We start from the raw sequence: 24,455 nt of genomic DNA, 5'->3' as shown, positions 1-24,455 counted from the left end.
TTGCTGGAACTTCACAAAGCAGCTTGTCAAAGCAAGGTATGTTTAGCTTAGAGTCCTGGGGCACCTTCTGGGTCCACTGAAGGGACTACTGAGCCAGCATTAAGGATGGGTAGAACTCCAACCACAGAGGATTAACACATGTTGGATTTCCTTCAAGGCAGGTTTGGATGCTGCCTAGAGTTGGATGCATGGAATCACCTAAGAACTCTCCAAAAGAAACCAGTGCCATGGTCTTCTCCATCCTGGCCAGGGGAGTGATCCCTAGGAGGGAACCCATGTGGACACAGGCCTGTAATTAGCATGCAAGCTGGGCCCTACATGGTGCCATGGGAGCACAAGGGAGGACTCCCACCGCAGCAACAGAAAATGGACTAAGGGGAGCACCTACATCACAGGTCCGGAGAGAAGCAGTGACACAGTGTTACTGGAAGGAAAATGGGAAAAAGCCCCCTCTAACAAATCTAACCAGGCTCTAATAGGATTCCACAGCTTTCACTGAGTTCTTAGATACACAAAAGGAAGCCAAGATCTGGGTTTAGGGGTGAAAGTAGAGAGAGCTGAGGGACTGTGCATGAGAAAATGGAAGGGCCTGACTGGAGGGACTTGAAGATGCACTTGACCCATATGGAATGTGTGTGCTTGCTTGTGTGTGAGTGAGTGTGTGTGTGTGTGTGTGAACACTTGAACACTGGGAGTTCTAGATCCAGCTCTAAGGTGTCCTGGTGGGAGTGAAGCTCACCCCCTGTTCATCTCTAATGTATTCATAAAGCTTGCCACTCACTGCTCTGATTTGCACACAGATGCCCTCTCCAAAATTCATGGAGAAACGTGAATGTCATGTGACTATTTTGAGGATGGCCTTTATGAGGTGATGAGCTTATTCAGAGGGACTCAGGTCCTTCTCGGGGGAGTGGACTGTAGAAAGTAAATCTAAACTTTCCTGCTTATCTCAGTGCCCTTACCCTTCGACTGTCCTCCACATTATCATGTCCTGGCTTGATGCCACTGTTATGCCCTTACACTTCCCAACCTCCAGAGCAGTGAGCCAAGATAAACTTCTCTTCATTATAAATTACCCAGCCTCAGGTATTTTGTTATAGCAACAGAAAATATTCTAAGACAACATCCCAAGACTAGAGTTGGTGTTTTCTCAGACATGGAAGTCAGAAGAGATGCCTAGGTGCCATCTTTGTGTGGCCAATGGAGTTATGATGAAGGGGTGTGGTAAAAGATCATAGAGCTACAGGCCAGTGTGGAAAAGAAACCTGGAAAATATTGCAAAACTGTGAAGGGCATTGTAGTTTTCCATGAGGTAGCAAACAAGGGTCTGATTCCATGTTGCTTTTAGTTGAGGTGCTAAGGGGGTGGGCAGCCAGAAAGGAGCCGTTTGGCCCCTGGAGGCAGTGTGTGAACAAAGGCAGGGAAGAGGTGGCCAGTATGACCCAGGGCAGGATTCTAGCTATATGAACAGGTTCAGAGGGCAGCAGGCCAGGCCATGCCTTGCATATGCTGCACCCTGCTCTTGCCTGGAGCTACCTACCATGGAAAAGAAGATGGAAATAGCCGTTAGGGGCTGGAGAGAGTGCTTGCTCTTCCAGAGGACCAGAGTTCAGTTCCCAGTACCTACATCAGGCAGTTACAACTGCCTGTAACTGCAGCTCCTGTAGATTCTTCCAGCCTGTGAGGGCACCCATACACAGATGGCATATACATATACAGACAAACAAATAAACAAAAATAAAATCTTTTTAAAAAGAAGACCTGTGATGCCACATGGACCCAGGCTGCAGACCAGGCTGTGCCACTTGCAGCCTGTGTGGCCATGGGAAAATGGATTTATTCCCTCGAGGTTCAGTTTCTTCCTCTCTAGTCAGAGGGAAGGGAAATCTCAACTTCCTAAGCTTTTGGACAAGGACAAGTGGCATCAAGTGGTTATAAACCATCTTTGCAGACCCAATTTTCAAGGGGTGGGGCTTGATTTCAACCTTCTGTTCATGACTGATAGAGAAAACACTAGGCAGGGGAGAGGGGAGCCCACCCCAGACCCCTTCCCCAGCACAGCAGTGCATAGAATTTGTATTGTCCTTAGCTATCCCAGGCTTGTCTGTGCTCCTGTCACTTATCATTTTTGCATTTTTAAGTAAGTTACCAATATCAGTACATTTTCTCTTAAATATTCCAGCGTGCATATCATGAACTAAAGCTCATAAGTGATGCAATGAATAAATTTTCCCTATGGGTATGAAGTTTGCATGTAATGAAACCAATGAATACAGGTGTGCGGGGCTGAAGAGATGGCTCAGAGGTTAAGAGCACTGACTGCTCTTCCAGAGGTCCTGAGTTCAATTCCCAGCAACCACATGGTGGCTCACAACCATCCGTAATGAGACCTGGTGCCCTCTTCCGGCCTACAGGCATACATACAGGCAGAACCTTGTATACATAATAAATAAAATCTTTAAAAAAAATACAGGTGTGCTAATGCTTTCATTTGACAAATGCATGGGCAATGTTACCCAGGCTCAGGTCTGGCAAGTTCTAGAATGTTAGCATCACCCTACGGAGAAGGCTGAGTACCCAGCTGTGTGGATATAACATCATATGCTCCCAGGTTAACCGTGATAACCTGGGCTCTAGTCACTGAAGGAGGCTTCTGTTGGCCACCAGAGTACCAGTGAAGTCACTAAGCCGACTAAGTTGGGGAAGGGTTCTTCTCTTAGAAGTTTAAGGAACGTAGCTACAAGTTGAGCCTGCTGGTGCAGGCCTGTCATCCCAGTCACTCTGGAGGCTGAGAAACAAGAGGATGGCAAGTTCAGGGTCTGCACCACAGAGAGAATTCAAGGCCAGTCTGTGCAACATAGTGAGAGTCTGTCTCAAAACAGAAAGTAAGAGGGCTAAGCGTGGAGGGCTAGAGAGCTCTGCTGGCATGGCAATGCCTAGATTCGGATCCCAGTACTGCCAAAAACAAACAACAACAAAAAACAAAAAGAAAACAAGCAAAACAAAACATTTAGAAAGAAGTGGGATTCCCCCAAACATCACAGCCTTCCAAATGCAGATACATCAAACACGAAAGTGAAACTCACGATAAGTTTATAGGGGGCTTTGATAAAATGATCTGATGCAGCTGCCTGGGAAACCTGGGGCTCCAGTAGCATAAGTGTTTTCATTTTTCCCCTTCGCCCAAAACCCAGAGATGGTGAGAAAGTCAAAGTTTCCTAAAATTCTCAGAAGTGACAGGCAAACAGGCTCTGCATAGCTCTTAATTAACCCAAAATGACACCTGCCAGATGATGGGGATTTGCGAGCTCGCTGGGGGCCGACCTGTCTGCAGATGGTGGACTCCCACCTCCGCTCCAGACCTTGGCCGGCTGCAATTAACATATGGAAAGTCTTTCAAAGTGACTTCGCAGTCAACTTCTGTTTCTGAAGGAGTCAAGCTGGGCTTAGAGAGAAAATCTTTGTAGAGGAGGAGGAGGCAGAGGAGGAGGAAGGAGGCGAGGTCTGAAAGGGGCTGAGGTTACCTTAGCTCCTCCCAGTGGTCTTGTAGAATCATGTGACAGGTGGTGGGCCAGGGATCAGCAATTACCTGTGCCGTTGCCGCTGGGAACGGTCCTTGACCACAGTGATCAAATGAGGACATGATACAGACACAGCCAGCCTATGCATTATGATGTTATTTAATATACATCTTACACACAGACAGGGTATATACACATATGCATACACATGTATGGATATACAGCAATACGCACGGCGTATACATAGGTACAAACGTCTGCATACGTGTGCATTTGACAGAGCCCTGTCAAAGTCTTCCTGAGTGACCAATAGACAACTTATTTCTCACCAAGTCTCAGTTTTCTCATCTGTGAAGTGGTACATAGCCACATGACCTCCAAGAGGTTTCTCTTTCCTGTCTTCCCTGAATTCAGCTTCCAGCCTGACCCTTCACAGGCCAAGGGATGCTCATCCTCCCTCTCCACAGCAAGACCTTCCTGGGTTCCCAACAGGGAGGCAAAAACCCAAGCTCGGGAAAGGTCAGCCTGTCAACCCAGACAGCCCTGCATGGAGCCCATCGATCCACCACTGGGAAAAACCTCTTCTCCTACAGGCTCAGGCTTTCCTTCAGAAATGCCGAGGGAAGAGAAAAACCCAGAGAGAGGGTGGGCATGAGGAGAGAATGCACAATGGACTCTTCTGTTGCTGGTGGTCCACAGCAGTGCTGGAGAGTTGCAGAGACCTGGGTGAGCACTGATTCTGCTACTGGCCAGCAACAGGCAGTCATGTGACCTTCCTGGCCCTGGGCAGGTTTTTTTATTTTGTTGTTTGTTGTTGTTGTTGTTGTTGTTTTCTGCTTCCTATGTCTACACTTAAAAACCTGCAGATTCTTCAGGGACTCATGGCTGCATTATACATAGCCCCTCCACCTTAGGCCATGGCACACCCAGACTGGACCCCATAATGGTCCATCAGATGCAAGAATGGAGCCTTGAGCTGCATAGTCCTATTAACGCTGGCATAGATTGACGAATAACTCTAAGTTTCAAAGGCGCAAATGTGCATTAGCCATAGACCAAGCAATGTAGGTCTATTGTCTTGTTCCCTGAGGCCTATTTCCTCTCTTTCTTTGCCGTGCTTGTAGGTATTACCATTTGAAAACTATGCTGCAGAACATTTTGAATAGTTCTGGTCCAGTGTAAATCTGCTTTCTTGTTGCAGTCTCATTCCAAAATTCTGATCCATTATGCCCCAATTTAAGCAAACAACGGGCAAGACCATAATATGGTGCCAGATAGTACCAGATTCTTATGGGTATGAATTTGGAGCCCGCCATACCTCAGTAGGATGCATCTACAGGCTTCCCTGAGGATCATATAGGCTGATCAAGGACCTTCAGGATCTGCGCACGATGGGCCTGCCAGCCACACTTTCACTGCCCCTTGCCACATGCCATGTTCCATCTCCATCTGAATGTGCCATTTTCTTCAACCCAAGCTCTGCCTTCCTTTCAGCTTCATGTCTTATGCCCAGCTCCTTGAGACCCAGCTCAACTGCCATCTCCTTCAGGAAGCCCTTCTGGACAACCCTCCCTAGTAAGAGAGTTCTTCCTCTGTCCCCTGAGTTCCCAGCCTCAGGTCCATCACTGTACTGATGGCCAGACTCAGGGTCACTGTGAACTGTTTTGGTCTTCCCTGCTACCGAGTCTGTGGCTCCTCGAGGCTGACTCTGGCAACCAACAGATCCTTATAGCCCCAACACATATCCTGTCCATGTCACCAATGCTGACTGTGGGCACTAAGTGTGGCTACAGTGGTTACAAAATATTCCTGGGAACCCCCACGCTCAGGCTTACTCTCCCAAGCCCCAGGTTCCACAGCTCAGATGAAACTCATCTGTCATCTCGGATTCGGGGATACATCTTTACTTTTAGGGCCACGTCCTAGTGATGGCCTTTATTTCAACAAGTCCATCTCATTCCCCATTCACAGTGGCCTTTCTCTCAGAGGTCAATACCCTCTGTGGAATGAGCCCAGGTCCCAGACCTGTGAGAACTTCGGTATCAAAGACACATGGATGTCAGCAGAGGGCAAAGTAGATTCGGGAGCAGCACGGAAGCCGAAAATAATCTGGACTAAGAGAGCCAGGAAGCGGCTGTTGCCTGGGTCTCAGAGGACATCGGAACCTCATCATTTACTTACTTCCAAAATTCATCCCTGTGCACCTGCCCAGCCAGACAACATTCTGAGGCATCAAAAATCATGGAGGGAGCCCATCTCCTCCCAATCAAGAGGCAAGTTCAGCAGGATGTTGGATGTCTCCTCCCCTAAGGGCCCATGTGTTAAAGACTTGGCACCCAGGGTGCTGCTCCTGAGAGGGGCTGTGGGTCTTTCAGGGGTGGCATGGACCCTGGATGGCAAACTTAGGAACAGGGGCAGCTCTGAGCTGCAGCGTGGGTTTAGAATTAATGACAGAAAGGTATGTCCAGGTTTCTGCACAGTCTAAGAGCACAGTGACTGCCTCTCTGTTAATAATTGGGAGGCCATCACCAGGCCTGTCCAAAGCCCACTGGCACTCATGTGAATGGCATTGCAAAAGTCAATGTAACGGAATCTGAGGTGCTACACTGTTGTTATTCCAGCACTGGCGGGGCCAACTAATATTGACACACTTGAAAGTTCTTTGTGAATTAAAACATGTGATGCAAATGTAAGTAAGGGGCTATTTGATGTGAAACTCAGTGCTTTGTATGACTGATTGAAAAATGAACACGGTGAGGATTTTAATTCTCCAGATGGTTAACACAGAAACCTACAGCTGATTCAAAGCACAGGAAAGGAGTGTCTGTGGAGTATTTAGCCACAAATGGGACATCTACACCACATTCCGTCCCTCCAAGGCTCAGTGACCATCTCAAGAGAGGGGACAGAAAGATTCTAAGAGCCAGAGGTCAGGGAAGACTGGAGCAAAACAGCATCTTCTGGGCATGACAGGACCACTGCACCGCGAACTCACGGCAGCTGTGGCTGCCTACGCAAGACCCGCACAAGACCAAGCCAGGCGGCATTCTAGCAGGAAGGGGAGAGGCATGGGAGCCCCCATCCCTACACAGGAGGTAGACTGCTGACTGCTTCTGGGAGAAGAATTGTTTTTCTTTAAGGGTGTGGCCCAGGTGGGTCTGCCCTGCTCCCGTAGATGGCCCCACACCTATGAGTATACGAATTGGACTTGGTGGGTTCTTAAAAACAAAAAGAAGAAGACACGAACTGCAAAGGAGTGGAAGGTGGATCTGGGAGGAGTTAAGAGGGAAGAGGGGACGCATGTGATCACTTTGTGTGTAAGTCTTAAATTCTCCAAGAATTAACAGAATATAATATTAAAATACATCTCAGGTGTTTCTCTCACGTTTCAACAAGTGTCTAAGACTTTTGATTGTGAGGAAAGCCTCAAACTCGGAACCAGGGCTCCTCATCACCTGTCTCTTCCAGCTTGCCCCTTCAGATCATCTTAGCCTCAGTTTCCCACAGTGGACAATAGCAAGGTAGATGCAAGATGAGACTGGTGTCTGGGCTTTGTGGCCCTGGGGAATACTCCCGGACCTGGACCCTGGGCCAGTTATTCTTTGCTTGTTTAATGATATTCCAACCCTTCTGTTTGTTTATTTGTTTATGTTTTGAAAATAGACAATTTCCTTTAGGCTGTCTGTAAAGACCTTGTCTACAGTCCCTAATACCAGCTCCCAGTCTCAAAAAATTGTCCCAGGCCACTCCAAGTCAGAGACCCTGTAATGTCCCAGAAAAACCCCAGGGTCTACAGGTGCCAGCCCAAAGCAAATGTACCTTCCTGTGGCCTTGACCTGGCCTGTCTATCAGAGCAGCCCTGGGTCTGGGAGCCAGTAGTCCCCTCTACTGGTGAGGCTGGGCTTTTCCTGAGCACCTAGGCTGACTAATGAGATGGAGGTGAAGGTGTCATACCTTGCTGGGAAGTCACAGTGCTAGTCCCGACCTGCACTGCCTGCCATCAAATTTTAATGCTGCTGCTGACATATTTATGTAATGCCTCCCCAAGTGTTTGCGAGGAGACCAGACAAGATTTACCTCTGCAATTACTACTGCAATGCGTGGCTTCCCTGTGGGCTGGGAACTCCAAAGCCCAGAGCCCACCGCACCTGGAGGAACACACTCAATTTTGCACACCTTTCCTGCTCCTAGCATGCAGGGGGTAGGACTGGGAAGTGGAGATGAATCAGATACGGTTCCTGCCCACGGAGAGCCCGCAGTCTGCAGGAGAGAGCTGTACACACATAAATTACCTTCCTCTGAGGTGGCTGGGGACCAGTGTACTGAGACAGGTACTAGACACAAGCTGGGACTTAGAGTTGGGGTGAAGGGAGGCTTATATCCTTCCTCAGAGTCATGGTTAAAAAGGACTCAGAGATCAGGACCTTCAAAGCCCTCCAGCTGCTGTGGCTTCCCTCCTGGCAAGAAGGGGCTTCAAGGCTCCCATCCATCCCATGCTGGCCTCATGGACTCACAATCTCCTTTTCTACAGTGCTACACCCTTGCACAATCCTTTGGGGTTTCCTTCTTAAAGGAGGGTGTGGGATACACCCAATTCTTGCTGTTCACCCTTCCTCATTGTGTCAATAATTCCATTCTTAGACTCTGCCATCCAGATCCCCCTGCAGAGCTGCCCCAGGGCAGGAGCAACGTTCAGTGATGGGGCGGGGGCGGGCTCAAGCCTGGATGCTCAGCATATGCTGTGTAGTCATCCACAGAGCTCTGAAACTTTAGACCACGGCACACACCCCAGACTGCCGTGTCTGAGGCCTAGAATCCCAGCACTCAGGAGGCAGAAGCAGGTGGATTCCGTGAATTCCAGATCCGTTAGTGCTACATAGTAAAACATTGTCTCAAAACAACAACAAACAAATGAAATAAAACAACAACAAAACCCCCATCAGTCTAGCTTATTTGAACCTGAGTGGAGGCAGCTGTCCCAGATATGTCAAGTGAGTTTGAAAACTAGGGAGAGAGAGAGGGGCAGGGCAGCCTCCAGCTGAGAGATCTTGGAAACAGATTCCTGAATTAGCAAGCTGCAGAGCTGGCCACCTTCTGCTCAGGAGATGTCCCCTAGGCTCTGTGCAATGGAGTTGGAGGTACACTGGTCAATACTAGAGTTTCCCAGCATCCTCTGAGGTCCAAGAGTCCAGGCTTCCGAAATGGGCTCCTCAGTGGTCAGTGGCTAAGAAGGCTGTACCTGTCAGGCTAACCACCGAGAAGGACTTGCTGTGTAGGAGGCCTCCAGTCATACTTTGGGGTCGCCATTCTTCAGAGTGTTTGGTAAGGGACAGGCACCATGAGGGCAGCTGAATTTGCACCACCCCCTGGCTAGAAGACATGCAGGTACCTGGAATAGTCCTGTCGCTACTCTAAAAGACACATTAAATCAAAGCCCTTCCCCGGCCTGGGCCTCAGTTTCCTCAGGAAAACAGTGATCAAGTCCTTGAAGTTGGCTTCCTGTTGGAAAGCTTTCTTCTTTTAAATATGATTGTAAAACATTGATGTATGTATTACGTTTGTGTGTGTGTGTTTATGTACATTTGAAGTTGGAGGGCAACTTTAGGGAGCTGGTTTTCTCCTCCTAGCCTGTGGGTTCCAGGGATTGAACTCAATTTATCAGGGTGGACAGCAGGTGCCTTGATGCTCTGAACTGTCTTGCCATCTTGAGACCTAGTCTTTCTTAAATGCTACTGATATTTCACCTGTGTGTCCTTTGTGACTACCCCACAGACTTGCCTGAGGCAGCTTTGGAGGAAGGAGAGATATCTTGGTGACCAAGGAGAGAAGAATGGAAATGTTTCCTAGGAGAAAAAAAGCAGAGCAGATAGAGAAGCCCCCAAGTGTGCTGGGGAGACCCGACAGGTGCCCACCTTGAGGCCAGTGTTAAACAAGGTCACCCTTTCACCCCTTTGTTCATCTTCCAGGCACAGAGAAGGTGCCTGAGCTAGACATGGAGCCACGGGCCTGAGCAGATCAGACCGCAGTCCTGGCCCTTTTGAAGCTTACACTCTGAGGAAACAATCCCACAGTAAAGCCAGAGCGTAGAAGTAGAACACACAGTGTGCCAGACAGTGCTGTGCAAGGAGGAGACATAAGGTGGGAATGGAATAGAAAATGCCGAGGAGGAAATGAGATTTTAGATGATTTTAGTGATGCCTTCCCTGTGACTAAAAGGGAAGTGAGAGCCAACTGCATATGGTGGGAAGCACAGAGGCAAGAGAATGTGCAAAGGCCCTGAGGTGGGCAGAGGAGCAAGGAGTCCTGTGTGGCTGGAGAGGTAAGAGATGAGGGAGAAGTGGCCACGAGGTCTCGGAAGGACTCTGGCATCCACACTTCAAGGGAGAACACGACCTTGCTCGGGATCACTGGAGCTGGGAGTGGTGGCTCACACACCTTTAATCCCAGTGCTTGGGAGGCAGACAGGCAGGCGGGTCTCTGACATACATAACAAGCTTTGGCAGGCCGGTACCTGGTTTCTTAGGGTTTCTATTGCTATGAAGAGATACCATGACCACAGCAACTCTTATAAAGGAAAACACGTAACTGGTGCTGGCTTACGTTCAGAGGGTTAGCCCATTGTCATCATGGCAGGAACCAAGGTGGCCATGGGCAGACGTGAGGCTGGAGAGGAGCTGAGCTTTCTACATCAGGATTGGGAGGCAGCAGGAACAGTCGGAGAGACTTGGCCTGGCTTGAGCTTCTGAAACTTCAAAGCCCACCCCCAATGTCACACTTCCCCTAACAAGGCCACGCCTATTTCAACAAGGCCAAACATCCTAATCATTTCAAATAATGCCATTCCCTGTGAACCTATGGGGTCCATCTTCACTCAAGCCATTACACCCTGTCTCAATGAAGCACAATAAAGGTCTGTAGGAACAATGGTGGCGGTAAGGAGACATCAGAAACATTCAATGCAAGACTCATCTTTCCAAAGGATGGAAATCTCTGACCACTTTTGCCACGAGGCTGGAGAGCGCCAGACCACGCACCAAGCAAGCAGTGCAAGATGTGACTTCAAGGTTGTGGTGAGGATTCTGGCAGAGAATAGATATGGAAACTGAGTAAACTCTCTCTCTCTCTCTCTCTCTCTCTCTCTCTCTCTCTCTCTCTCTCTCTCTCTCTCTCTCTGTGTGTGTGTGTGTGTTATCCCACCACACACAGGAGTGTAGGGAGTGAGGCATCTCACTTTGTCCACTTGGGGGAGCCCTGAAACCCTTTCTCCAAAAGAAATTAAATTGGCAAGCCTCTTTCCTAACTCATGTAGGGAATTTCACAAGTTCCCAGCAGCCCTAGGATTGGAAACAGATGTGCTCCTGAGATGTTACCATAGATCCAGGGGTTCTGTGGTTGGCATGATATGAGAAGTTGATATCCAGAGCCCAAGGTTCAACCAGTTTCTTCCCTCAGAGGCCAGAAATCCTGGAATCAGGAGTTGAACCACCTTCCTTCCCATGTGCGGATAGAGAAGGTACTCCCAGAGTCCCATGGGAACATTTGGAGCCCATCGGCTAGGACTGGACCCTGAGTCAGGGGACACCTCTCCATTCTCACCTTGCTCCATATGCCCAAGCCAGCCAGGCTGGTGGGCCTGAGCATGGCCAGCCTCCCCCACAGCCCACCCGCTAGCCTGCCTCAGGGCCAGCATGGTGGCAGGCCCTGCTTGCTCCCTGGGGAGTCTGCCGCCAGGCCTGATGGCGCTAGCAGAGGGAGGGAGGCCGCCAAGCTGTCAGTCTGGAGGTGCCCCTCAGAGCTCCTCCTGGCTGGAGCAAGGAGGGTGGGCCAGCTCTGGAGCTGGGCTGTCAGGGCCTTCACACAGACAAGGCCGGAGAGGCCTGCCTGACAGCTCGCCCACCGAATTAGGACCATTTGCATGCTAATTTCCAGTGCTCCAACGGGCTGGCAGGCTGGCTGGGGTGTGTGGAGTGTGCAGAGAGGCTCACACCTCCCAGCCCGCCTGCAAAGGAACAATGCTTGACTGATCTAGCTGCGTTAACGAGCAAATTATGGTAATTTTGTTATTACAAATGCATAGAAATTTCCAAAGCAGGCAACCATTCAGGGTACCTCCCTTGCTCCTCCCTGCTCCTAAATACCGAGCCCCCTGTTTGTACACATGGGTCAGCCCCTGCTTCAGGACTGAGATTTGCAGGTGCCAGCCTTCCCTCCGAGCTCTCCCAGGGAGGTCCATCATGAATGGGACTGGAGCTGGTCACCAGTCAGGCATGCATCCCTGTGGGCAGGCCAGCCTCCAGCTGTTGTGTCCCTCAAACCTCGCCCTCTTTGTATCCTCTTTGCCTCCTGGGCCTATCATTCCAGCAAAACCACTCCCAAACACCATGTTCAAGTTGGCTTCCTTCCATTTTGAACATGAAACAGGGCCACTTCTCATAGAAGCTCTTGGGGCTTCAGAATCATATGGTCCTGTCTGTGCCCACTGTGAACCAGGCTCAGCAACATGGAAGAGCCTGTGATGACCTGATGAATGAAAGAGGGAACGAATGAGTTGGAGTGAAGGAAGACAGCCAGAAGCTAGCTAACAAATGAGGACCCCACCCAGCTGGCTCAGTGGCAGGGTAACGAAGCCAAGCCATTTCCGGAATTTACTTGCCAACTGGCAACCTTGACTGGTGTTTGCAATTGTCCACTGTAGAAAAAGCAACTTGCCCATGTTTCTAGTGATCGTTTTGGTTGGAAGTGCTTTCTGGAAGGATGCTCTGGGATGCATTCAGAGAGGCACTGTTTCCCGGGATGATCCCAGTTCCTGCTGGAGTGGGGAGGGGTGTGGCCACTCTAGGAGCCTCATAAGGGAGAGGTGGGTGTGTGTTCAGCACCACAAGGAATGTTGGCAGCTCTCTTATTCTGTCATAAGGATTTCCAGCCAGCCTGGTGTGGCTGAAATCCACCTGGGAAGTTGGTGAAGAATAAACCCTCAATTCCAGGAAGCCTGCTCTGAGGAAGGTCTGCTTCTGGTGTCTGAGGAAGCAAGGACTCAGCCAAGGCCTAACCCAGAGTGAAGACTTAGTGACTGCAGGCCACCGGTTGTGGTCTGAGTTTTCTGTTTACCTGATTTTCTGGTTGGGTTACCATTTCCAGAGGGGCTGAACCCAGAGGAAGAACACATCATTGCGTTTTGTCCAGCTACCTGTCTAGGGTGAAAAGCTGAGCTGGAAGGAGACCTCTCTCTCTCTACACACACACACACACACACACACACACACACACACACACACACACACAATACCTCGGGTTCCAGGCTCTAGTCTGCTGGCCTGGGGCAGAGGGACACCATCTCAGAGCTGGCCAGGCCCATGGGCCCCAGCAGGAGCATGAGAGTGGGACACTTATTAGAAGCTCTGGTGCCTGGGACCTTTCTGGAAACGCCAAGTCTGTGTGAGGGTGAGAGGTGGAATGCTTGCTTCCTTTCCTTGCTTCAGGGAAGGACTGAGGTGATGGGGACATAAAAGCAGGCTGGTTCTTCCTTAGGCCTTCCCCGTGACTCTGCCCACAGCCCCCTCTTGTCCTTAGCTTGGGACTCCAGGCCTCTCTATTCATGATGGAGAGTGATGTTGCTGTAGACTGCAGGAAAGCCTCTCTGGCCCCTGAGAGGTATGTATTAGCATGGAGCCCATCTGCACTCCCCACCCCAGGCCTGCTTCAACCACTTGTCGTGTTTCTCCAATAGGGTGGACTTGCCTACGATGGGCAGGGCTCCTAGCTGCAGTGCCCACATGGCTGCCTCACTCACCATGACCTTCATAAAGGAGCCTGGGAGTGGGAGGCTCCTGAGTAGTGAAAGTCAGACACAGAAATTTTTCATCAGTTATTTTTTGTCCCCCACACCCCCACCCCAGTCTCATTCCTGGGTGTTCTCTCTGTATGAATCCTTACCTAGCGTGTTCTTGAAAAAGCGGGACATTCCCCAAGCCCCAGAGCATGTAGTTCAGTCCAGGCCCCTCGGTATAGACATGACACTTTCACTTTCAGGAGGCCACTGTGCTGCTCCGGTGACCCCAGAGAAAGCCACTTCTAGACATGAATACAGAGGGTCGAAGAGTCAAACTGCAAATGGGTGGCGTCCTTCCCTTGTCATCCAGAATCTCCACTTGCTGTGTGACTCTAGAGCAACCCTTTTCCTGAGTCTCAGTTTTCATCTCTGTATACTGGGGCCAACATCCAGGCCTGGATGTTTGGAAACTATAAAGCTCTGTGCAAATGGGAGGTCATGTTCATAGCACTTGGGTGAAAAAATGTCTCAAGATGGTCCCAACTGTCCTGTACTCTGGTCTCGCAGGGCAGTCCCAAAAGCATGTCTGAGCTGGGATGTTCTTTAGACAAAAGAATAGGAGGAGACAGTTGTCATTTTAAAATCTTTCATTTCTCTCGTGCCCCCCCCCTTGCTTCTTCCTTCCTTCCTTTCCAGCCTGGCTTTAAGTCACCCTTAAGTCCTTTATTTGTGCCTCTGCACATAGACTCCTTATAAAGAAAATTCATTTGTTCAGGGTCACCGCGTGGTTTTTCATTAAAAACAAATTACCCGCATTCAGGGAGGACATCTGGGCTTCCCAGCTCCCATTAATGACTATATTTCCAGCCTCCCTGGCCTGGTTGGGCTCCTTTTGCCTGTCACCCTGCCTTCCAGGCCCCAGGAGGACAATGAGAGTGACAGTCAAGTGAAAGGGAAAACATGAGGGATGAGGGCGAGAGGCAAGTCCCCCAGGAGGGGAAGGAGGGAAAAGTGAAAAAAAATAAATAGCTCAAACAGAGGGTAACAAGGGCCATTGTCTCAGTATCTTCCAGAGAGCAGCCAGAGCACATACTGGAAGGATTAGGGCAGCGTTTAAGTGGAGCACAAGCCCTGTTTAATTACACCCTGGACCCTGTGCTTGGACTCCACTCAGGCCAGTCAAGTGAGGAAGCAGTGACTGTAGAGTTTAAGTTCTACCTACATCTCCCAGACATCTACTGTGTGTTGGGACCGGGCATAGTCCCCCCTCCAAGCAGAGTTCCAGGCTGGGTCTAACCCTAGAAGCAATCAGGAGACAGGGGCACATAGTCCCAACAGCTCCACGAAGGCAGATCATGGTTGGTGGCCTGGGGTTGAGCTAACCATGGGCAAGGCCCTGGGGTGCACACAGGGGAATTGAGGCCCTTAATGACAAATAGATATCTCCAAAGAGTAAGCGTTGGTTAGCCTGGGGTAGACACACACATTGGCAGATGGATAGAGAGGGAGAAAGGATTATCCCAGAATCTGAAATGCAGTTCCCTAGAATCCCAGCAGGAAGGGCTTTTGGCTGGCCAGGGAGGGAACTATGGGTCGGGAAGGCTGTCTGGCATCTCAGGGGAGCACCAGGAAAGTCATATTCTTCTCCTGGGCCCAGTGCCTATCAAATAAGCTCCATACCCTCTTAGTTTCCAGGGGCATCAAGGTTGGCTGAACTTGAGATAGGAATTTTAGACCTCACTCAGCTTGGTTGCTCCCAGGTTGCCTATAGTGTGAGTCCAAACTAGGTACGTCAGAGCTGTTGACTTGCTTCTGAACTAGGGTGAACATTCTGCTCTCACCAGGGGCTCTCAGTGGCAATTTGGGTAACAAGTGTGTGTCTCCTCTCTGGATGGTCAACACTGTGAAGGTTGGGGTGGGTGGTAGAAGTATGTAGATTTGCTAACATTTGAGAATGCTCTTCCCTTGGAGGGAAAAGTCCTCACCTTACCGACTCCCATTGCTTCCATGCTTGATCTTAGCCAAAAGGCCGAGAAGCGAGACAAATGTCTTAGGAGCCTTGAGATAGAGGTGATGGCTGCTCCAGCTGAGGACTGACAGCTGACAACAAGATCTTGGAAACAGGGGGTTGTGGATTTCAGCAAGCCAAAGAGGCAAACCTTAAGCCAGAGCTGGTTCAGAAGGGCCCAGTGCATACAGGACAACGCATGGCTCAGGCCCTTTCTTTCTGTGTACCATCACGTTCTAGCCCCTTCATTTTCTCATTCCCCTCCCCTCACTGACTAGCACGTTTCTCCAGGTGAGAACTGTCTTTTTAGGTCCTACACAAGGGAGGGACAGTGACACAGATACCTCTGAAGGCTTTAGTCCCATCTTTACACCACCCTTTACACCACCTGAGCCTAGCATCCCGTGGCCTGGCTAATTCCCTGGGCTTATGTGACACTGCACTTCTTCCTCTCTAGGCCCTAAAGGACTTGCCTGACAAGGTGTCCTTAGGCTCCTGTGTGGATGATTAATAACTGAAGGAAGGAATTGAAGGCTGCTGACACCTCATCATCTGAAGGCCTTGCCTTTATTCATTGTGGTCAATGGGGTTCAACAGAAAATCGGGTCTGTTCCAAGCTCCTCCTCCCCGGGCACCTAATACCATCTTGCGAAGACCCCTTCTGTCAGAACTACAACACATTATTACTTTCTGCTCTGAAATTACAAAAAGCTTATATCCATATTCTTGCTTTTGAAACCACTTGACCATGAGCAATGTGAGTGATTATTAGCTGTGATTTCTTAGCAATCATGGTGTGTACTTGGGAACTTTTACAAAGTGAGACAATCTAACCTAAAATTGTTTTCAAGTGTGATGAAATTTTTATGAGCATTAAATGTAATAGTTAATAAAAGTTAATGTTGCAATATGCAGACATTTCACATAGCATTTATTAATGCTAGCTTGCCAGTTTCCTTTTTGAATTTCAGAGGCAAAGCACGTCCCCCCACCGCCCCAGGCATCAGACTGTTATGTCCTGAAAAAGGAATAGGTCTTTTGTACAGGGCCTGTCTGAGATCCTGCACCCCTCTTGACAGTCTTACAGGACATCCAGGGTGGGCGACCTGCAGGATCTCCAGTCTGGCAGGGGTTGAGACTCTGGAGTGAGTGAGGATCCTCAGCCTTAAGGGGTCAGATCACTGACGTCCGGTGGGCAAAGCTGGTGTGAGCCCCTGGGCTCTCCAGCATGAGCAGCCCTGGGCAAGGGCAGGAGAGTGGTTGTAGGGTGCTGTCTGACCTGGCTCCTCCTAAGACTGCAACCTCTTCTACCCTACTCATCCCCTGCCAAGCCATGCTGTATCTGCTCTTCCTCACTTGCCCCCAGGAAAGACTCAGGTAGGTAACCAGAGAAAACTGCCATGGGTCCTCTTGGCTGGCCTTTTGACGAGCAGTGGTACTGGGCGCATTCACAGATGAACAGCCTTGAGTCCTAGGCCTGGGGTCAATCTGCTCTGTACTGACTGTGAGCCAGGATCTAGGGATCCTAATCCTTTCTTAGTACAGGATCCATATCTCTCATCAGGATCTGCCTTGATCATCAGGACCTAGAAGCTGATGGCCCAACCCAAGCCCAGAGAGACCATCCGTCCTCCTTAGAACTCCATGTGCCTCCCATGCTCCTCTCTGTACCAACCAAGCGCTCCAACCTCTCCGTGTGTGTGTGTGGGGGGGGGCTTGAAGACATCAGGCTCCTTATGTATCCAATGTGCAGGACTCCCACAAACACTTTCATTCCTTCTAAAGTAAATCCTGACTGTAGCCTTTTTAATCCACCTAAGCACTGTACTGTTTTCAAAGAATACCACCAGTAGAGGGGTCTGTGGTGGTTTGAACCAGAATGCTCCCATAGGTTCTTATATTTGAACACTTGGTCCCCAGTTAGTGGGAAGGATCTGAAGGTGTGTCACTAGAGGTTTCAAAAGCTAATAGCAGCCCCTGTGGACCAGATGTGAGCGCTCATTACTTCTCCAGTGCCATGCCCATCTGCTACCTGCCACTATGCTCCCCACCATGATAACGGGACTAACCCTCAGAAACCGTAAACAAGCCTCCAATTAACTGCTTTTGTTTTATAAGTTGCCTTGGTCATGGTGTCTCGTTATGGCAACAGGAAAGTAAGAAAACAAGGGCCTTTGGTGGAAACTTGGTCAGAATCTCAATGCAGCTTCATATACCACGTGACTGGAGCCTTGGGTCAACCGCTACCATTAGAGGAGCCAGAGACCTGGGAGCCATTGACTGTGAACCAGAGAAACACCCATGATAAGGCTTCCTCATCTACCATCCCCAAGTTCCCCTAGTGCAGCCAAGTGTTCCTGGCAGACCAAGGGTACCTGGGCTGAGCCATCTTTCTCAGCTAGGAACTTTTTTCTGATTGACCTGTGTGAACAGATTCTAGCCTCTGCTGCACCTGGAATGTGCTGCCTCCCCATCTTTACGCTTCTGAAAGAGACTTAGCTTATGACGATGGAGCGAAGGTTATTAGCGTGTCCTAGGGTTCTAGATTCCCAAGATTTTGGGCACCCATTTCAGGTGTGGCAGTCCTGAGAGGTAGTCCTGGCCTATGAGGCAGTTTTGGGGACCTTTCCTGTGGAAGCGTGGAAGGTCTAAGTAAGATCTGAAATCCTTGGCATCCTTCCTACAGCAATCCCTTCCCAAGTCACACCTGCCATCTGGGGGGGGGGAGCTCTATCACTTCATAGCCCCAAATAAATATAAAGAGAACCTGGGAGCATTTAATGCCCATTTAGAGTAGAGATGGTGGCACTCCAGAGCTCTCTAGGCTGACCAGGTGATATTAGCGTGGACACCAGCCTGGAGTAGCAAGACTAAAAAACTCCTTAGTGTTCAGTCCTGTTTCCCCACCCACTGCCTCCCATTTTAGGAGCAGGAAGCCCCAGGATCGTGCACAAGGCCCTCCTATTCTTGTCTGACAGTCTGGACATTGGCATCAGAACCTAGGTCTCCTTGGCTCAGGCAGGGCCCTCAGTCCCAGGGGGCCTTTTTGTAGCACCTTCCCCCCAACTGTAGCAAGATCTCAGAAAGCCTGTGAGGGCTGCCAATTTCTCCCCAAGGCCAGAGACACCTCAGTGGATTTACCCCCACAGGACTGAGCTGGTTGGGAGGACACAGAAGCCTCAGGTCCTAAGCGCACTCCAGACATATGCAGCAGAACACTGTCTCACAGCCTGACACTCAAGGGGGTTACAATGGTGCCTGTCTGTCAGGCCCAGCCTGCCTCTCTTGCTCTTCTCTTCTTCTCCCCAAAGATTCAGACCCAGATCCTCTCAGGTGCACATGCTTTCTGGTCCCTTTGGGGCTATTAGATGACAGTACTGGTCTCTAATCCAGTACTGGCACTTCTGACTGGCAAGTCCAGTCTTCAAGCTTTTGTGCAAATGATCTCTAAGGCAGCTCCCCTGACTCCCGCTGCTCTATCCCATTGCCCCAGTCAACTCAATAATCTCTTCCTCAGACTTCCTGAGCACTGTATAGATTCCTGGAGTTCTTCTCTCATCTGTCTATTGTCTATTTATCCATCTATCTATCTATCTATCTATCCATCTTTCTGTCATCTATCTATCTATCCATCTACCTACCTATCATCTATCCATCCATCTGTCCATTTATCTTTCTATCAATCATCTATCATCTATCTATCCAGCTTTCTATCAATCATCTATCATCTATCCATTATCCATCTATCAATCATCTATCCCTCTATCTACCTAACTATCCTTCTATCCATCCATCTGTTCATTTATCTATCAATCATCTATCATCTATCTATCTATCTATCTATCTATCTATCTATCTATCTATCTATCTAAGGACGCACATTCATTTGGATGCATGTGGAAGCCATAGCACAACTTCAGGGTCACTATTTCACCCAAATAAGCAAGCTGGTCGTCAGGCCCCTGGGATCTTCTGTCTCTGCCTTCCTAGAGCTGGAATGATAAATGTGTTCCACTATGCCTGGATTTTTTATGTGGGTCCATAGGATTGAACTCAAGTCATCATGTTCTCACTAAGTCATCTCCTGGATGCCATAACTTTTAACACAGCACATGGGATGATTTTTTAAAAAATCTGTCTCCCAAATTAGACTGTGAGCTCCCTGAAGGCAGCAACTGGGTCTGAAATGCCACAGTGGATCCAGAACTAGCACTCAGTGTTTCTTAGGAAATGCCAGAAGAGTGGATAGCAATAGTGGACAAGAGATCGGACCACCTGTGGCTTCCTCCTGTTTATGTCTGGGTTCCATCCATTCCTAGCATGGCAGAATGACTGGAGACCACAAGAGGGCAGCAAAGAGTCAGAAACAAGCAACAGGTGTGCACTCTGGGGCCCAGCCCAAGCCAGAGTTCCAGAAGAAGGCCCAATGAGAACTCAAGGAGAAAGTGGACACACACACACACACACGCACGCACGCACGCACGCACGCACGCACGCACGCGCACACACACACACACAAATGAAGAACAAAAGCCCTTCTTTAGAGAAGCACCCAGAGGGCAAAGGTTCAACCTCCCTTCAGTGCTGGAGTCTCCAAGCTTTGCTGGCTAGCCTCTGTGGGCCTTTTCTAAACTTGTCCAGTTACTGGGTTTCACTGGGATCTGTCCTAATTATGGGAAGGGTCTCTACACAGGGTGGGAATAAAGTGTCTCAACTATATCTACCACCTGTGTAGAGTATTTTACTCCCATGAGTAAAACTTGGCAGACTATACAGAAGTCCCTGCTACACTTGGCCATATCCCACCAGGTTCTAGCCCCCACTCCTTAACCCTGGTTAGTAGAAGCAGAATCGAGGATAGTCTCGCCACAGACAGACAGATCCTTCCTCTCCTGACATTCTAGTCCCCAGAGACTGTGAATACATAGAGAGAAATACAGGGGACAGAGAGAATCAAGGTTGCTGGTTAACTGTCCTGAAGAAAAAAGGAATTAGCCTGGCTTGAGTGGCAAACCTGAGGTAAGCACAGGACCCCTTTTAACAGGGGATAGAGGAAGGCCTGGAGAGAAAGGTGGCAGCCCATGCGATGAGGCCCAACACTGCCAACTTTAAATAAGAGACAACGGGGCCACAAGCCAAAGGATGCTTGCAGGATCCACAGGCTGGAGAATGGAAGAAAACAGCTCTCCCCTTCGAGTGCCTAGAAAGAATTCAACACCTTGACATTAGCTCAATTAGACTGTTTGGGCTTCTGACTTCAAGAATTGGGAGAGAGCATTTCCATTGTTTTAGGTCACTGGGTTATGGTAATTTGTTATGGGTGCAACAGGAAATTAATAGACTTGGGCATTTGGAGAAGGCTTCTCTATGGAGGGTAACAGAAAGGTGTGAGTGAACCAGGTAGGCTGGCGGAGAGGAACTGAGAAAGCCTCAGGTGCTGCAGCCAAAGAGCAGGCTCCTTCCCAGGTTCTAGCCTCCACTCCTTAACCCTGGCTAGCAGGTTGCAGCTTGCTCCAGACGTCCCCTCTGGTTTCAGATGCTCCTTCTGTCCCTTGTCCTCACCTACCACCTCCTCAGAGACCAAAAACTGTCAGTGAGCAACTTAACGGCAAGGCTTCTAGAAGTAATTTTCCCAATCCTAGACTACTAGTGACTACTAGAGTGCCCAGGACCCTAGGGACTATAAGGACCCTAGGGACTCTAGGGACCACAGGGACTGGCTATGCTCCTTGGTGCACATGCTCTGACAGGCCTCCTGTCTATCGGCTTCTGCATCTGCTACAGCCTGGGGAAGATGGGAGCACTGTCAGCCCTGCTGGTACTTTTGCCTAAAGCTAAAAAGCAGGAGTAACACAAGGGGCTGAGGAGGGAGTCCGTGATCCCTTGAGTGATTCTCAAAGATGCTTACCTTGTTTTCAGAATCACTAAAGCCAAAGGGCAGCGGGCTCCCTTCCCTGCAGCCCAGGGCATTTAAGAGTTCCAAATGCCATGTCAACATCCGTGAGGTTGCACAAATATCTCCAGGCAGGCATTGGCACTTACTCACTGATCAGGACACTATGGAATCTTTGGTGCAAAACTTTTGGCATTTGCTGAGACTTGATGAAAATAAAATCTGAAAACTGTCTCCATCCTAAGCTGATATAATATGCAGGCTTTGCTTTCTTCAATGTAACCCACCTGCAAAGGGCTGCAGAAAGGGCATCTACAGACACCTCAGAGAAACTGGGTGCCATGCTCTGCCCACATGAGAACACCCTGGAGCAGGAGGGACAGATAGCACTGCAGCAGCAGCAGGGCCAAGAAGCAGGGTGTGCCAACAAGCTGCCACTCAACACAGAACACGCTAGACCCGTTTTTTCACACCCCATAGTTCAACTGCCTGAGTGTACCCTGGAGGCAGTCCCTCTTGTGTGTGTGTCCTGAAAGCAAATGGTATAAATGGAAGGTTCCACTTATATGTGGGAAGCAGTGACAGACATGCATTTCCTAAAGCCCACAGAGGCAGACAGCCATGGGGTTTCCAGTTTCCCTGCCGATTGCACTGCAGGCCCATAGCAAGTAGGGGAGACTGATTCACATAGCGAAACCATCCTTCCCAGGGTGGCCACCTCAGAGCTGGGAAACCAGATAACAGCTTCCCTGGAGTCATGTCAACTGTTTCTCAGAATATGCCAATAGGCCCTCCAGGGCTGTGATAATGGGGTCCCATCAGTAAGTACCTCAAGGACTTAGAGACCTCAGAGGTTAAGCAGCAGAAATCTGAACAAATGTAAGATCAAAGCTCTCAGCACATCACAGAATAGTCCCATCCTGGTCCCTAGAACCTGAAGGGTGAGTCTCCTTATGTGAAACCTGCGAGCGCCAAGACAAGTTGGTAGATGTGGAGAGGTTGAAAACTTGAGCTATGGATGACCTGGATTGCCCACACGGCCCCCAAATGCTGGGGTGCCCTCATATGACAGAAGAGGAGGGTGACATGGAGGCTGGGCCTTGGGGTGATGCAGTCCAGCAAGTTGAGATGAGGAAGAACCATTTCCTACCCAGGGCTTCCCAGGGAGTGGGGCTTCCCAGCACCAGCCTTTTGGCCTTTTGATGCTGACTTCAAACTTGTTACAGCGATGAGAGAGAATGCTCCCATTATCATGAGCACAGCATTTGGGGTTTTCTTCTACTTGTCACAGGAAATTAAAACACAGGCTTATCTGCTTTGCCCTGCCTCTGTACCCTAGCCAACACTCACAGAAAGTACCTAGGACCTGCTTGGTGCCGTGATGGTGCCCAACGCTAAGAAGGTTCCAGTGAGAGCAGTGTGCACCACTTAGCTGATGGAGCATAGAACACTGGCCACAGGTGGCACCATCCTGGACACTTGTGGACAGTGATGTTTGTGCTCAGACCTGGAGAGGGAGGCTGGATCACAACAGGCCGAGGTGGAAAGTGGTCCAGCCAAGGATACAGAATGAAAAGGATGAGTGACTGGGGACAGGGAAGGTTGGAAGAGGGGTCCACAAAGCAAGCTAGGGCCAGACCTTGGCAATGCATGGAGGCTAGACCACTGCTCTGCTGAAAGGCAAGGCCCTCTGTGCTGGGACACAGGCCATCCAAGAAACCGGTTTGGAGATAATGTAGAAGCAGGACATGACAGCAGTTAGGACAGTGGGGAGCAGGAACTAAGCTGTCTTGATCTGGCATTAAGTGCTGTGGGTGTAGGAAGAAAGAAAGCTCAGAGCCAGTCAGGATGAGGAAGAGAAACCGGGTCAGGAAGCAGCGGGAGAGACACGGAGAAGGAAGAATTCAGGGTCCTTGAGCATCAGGTTCCCCGACCATAATCCTTGCTTTCCTCCCTTCAGTCCACTTCTTTGGGTCCCAGACATTTAGAGAAATGGGGTTATACTCCCTAGCTAGCCCATCTGACAGAATTGTTCTGCATAAGCACAAGAGAAAGAAGTTTGCCTGTTGATATGGAAGTGCTATATAAAGGCGAAAGCCGTTCTTGAGCCCACTAGAGACTGGAAAATGAGGGGGCCTAACTAAGAGTGTGGTGGTGGCAGCGTGTGCCCCACCACCTGTTAGCCCGTGCACTGTATCCCTCCGGCATCTGCCACAGGGCCATCCTTTCAGCAGGAAAGGCAAAGTGTTTGCATTGCAACCTGGCAGGCCTCCTCGGTGTTGGCAAGGCCCAGGACAAGAGTGTTCACAGAGGCCATTTCCCATATGTCTCATATTTAAAAGGCATAAATCAAGCTAACAAACCGTTAAATGAAATATGCTCCATCCTCCTACCTTGTTAAATACACTGTGCACACGACTAGGCCAGAATGGAATTTTGAATTCTGGGGCTCCTTGATATTCTCTGCCAGGGTGTGCAGTGCAGGAAACCCCACTTACCTGTGCCCTAATATACTCCACTTGTTGCCATGTGAAGCCCCTCTCCACACACCTGTGAAGACTTATATACCTTATACTCAAGCTCATTCAAGTCCTCACCAAGGGCTCACCATCAGGGGTTCACAGACAGGCCATTAGGGCATCTTCAAGAGGGCAGCCCTGAGATAGAGCCAGAAGGAGCTCAGCTCCATCTGTGTGGGCCTCCAGCATGGAGGAAGGAGCCCTTAGTTCTGTGGACACACCCTGGCCCATGGGATGGATGGAGAGGGGAAACAGAGGACATCCTTTAAGGAGTGGTGATCTCTGTTCTTGATGTCAAAACTGACACTTCACGCTGGAAGGACAGATTGTAAGTTTTTAACGGTGGTCAGTATAGTTCAAGTGGCAAACTCAGTAGTCAACAACCTATGTGTCCTGAAAACACACTGTGCTCACACTCAAGGGACAAGGCCACCCAAAGTGCCTTGTGTAACTTGTGATTCAAGTTACACAGATTGAGGAGTAAAGGAGAAGCTGGGGGCCGGGGGAAGCTAGGGAGATACCCCAACCGGCTGGCCCTGCACCCCTCTGGGTTCTGGCGCCCAGTGTGGCAGAACAGGGACTTTTTAAGTGTCCTCACAGTGCATCCACTGCTAGCCTGGCCCCACTGCCGACCCAGCTGCAGAAGAGGCTGAGTCAACCTCTGCTGACTTATTCAGGTTGATTTCTCAGAAGCATAGAGTCACCTGGGCTGCTTTGGGGCAGAGAGTGCCCTCCCACAGCAACC

At 49.7% G+C, this 24,455-nt stretch overlaps 1 protein-coding gene across 2 annotated transcripts in view; it reads right to left on the bottom strand.

The window, feature by feature from the left end:
• The window catches only part of Pax5 (paired box 5), a 170,041-nt gene that overhangs the window by 10,214 nt on the left and 135,372 nt on the right, over window positions 1–24,455 (bottom strand). The window lies entirely within an intron of this gene.

The sequence above is a fragment of the Cricetulus griseus genome, chromosome 2 (assembly GCF_003668045.3).
Source record: "Cricetulus griseus strain 17A/GY chromosome 2, alternate assembly CriGri-PICRH-1.0, whole genome shotgun sequence".
Lineage (NCBI taxonomy): Eukaryota > Metazoa > Chordata > Mammalia > Rodentia > Cricetidae > Cricetulus > Cricetulus griseus.
This window is presented reverse-complemented; position numbering and strand designations above follow the sequence as displayed.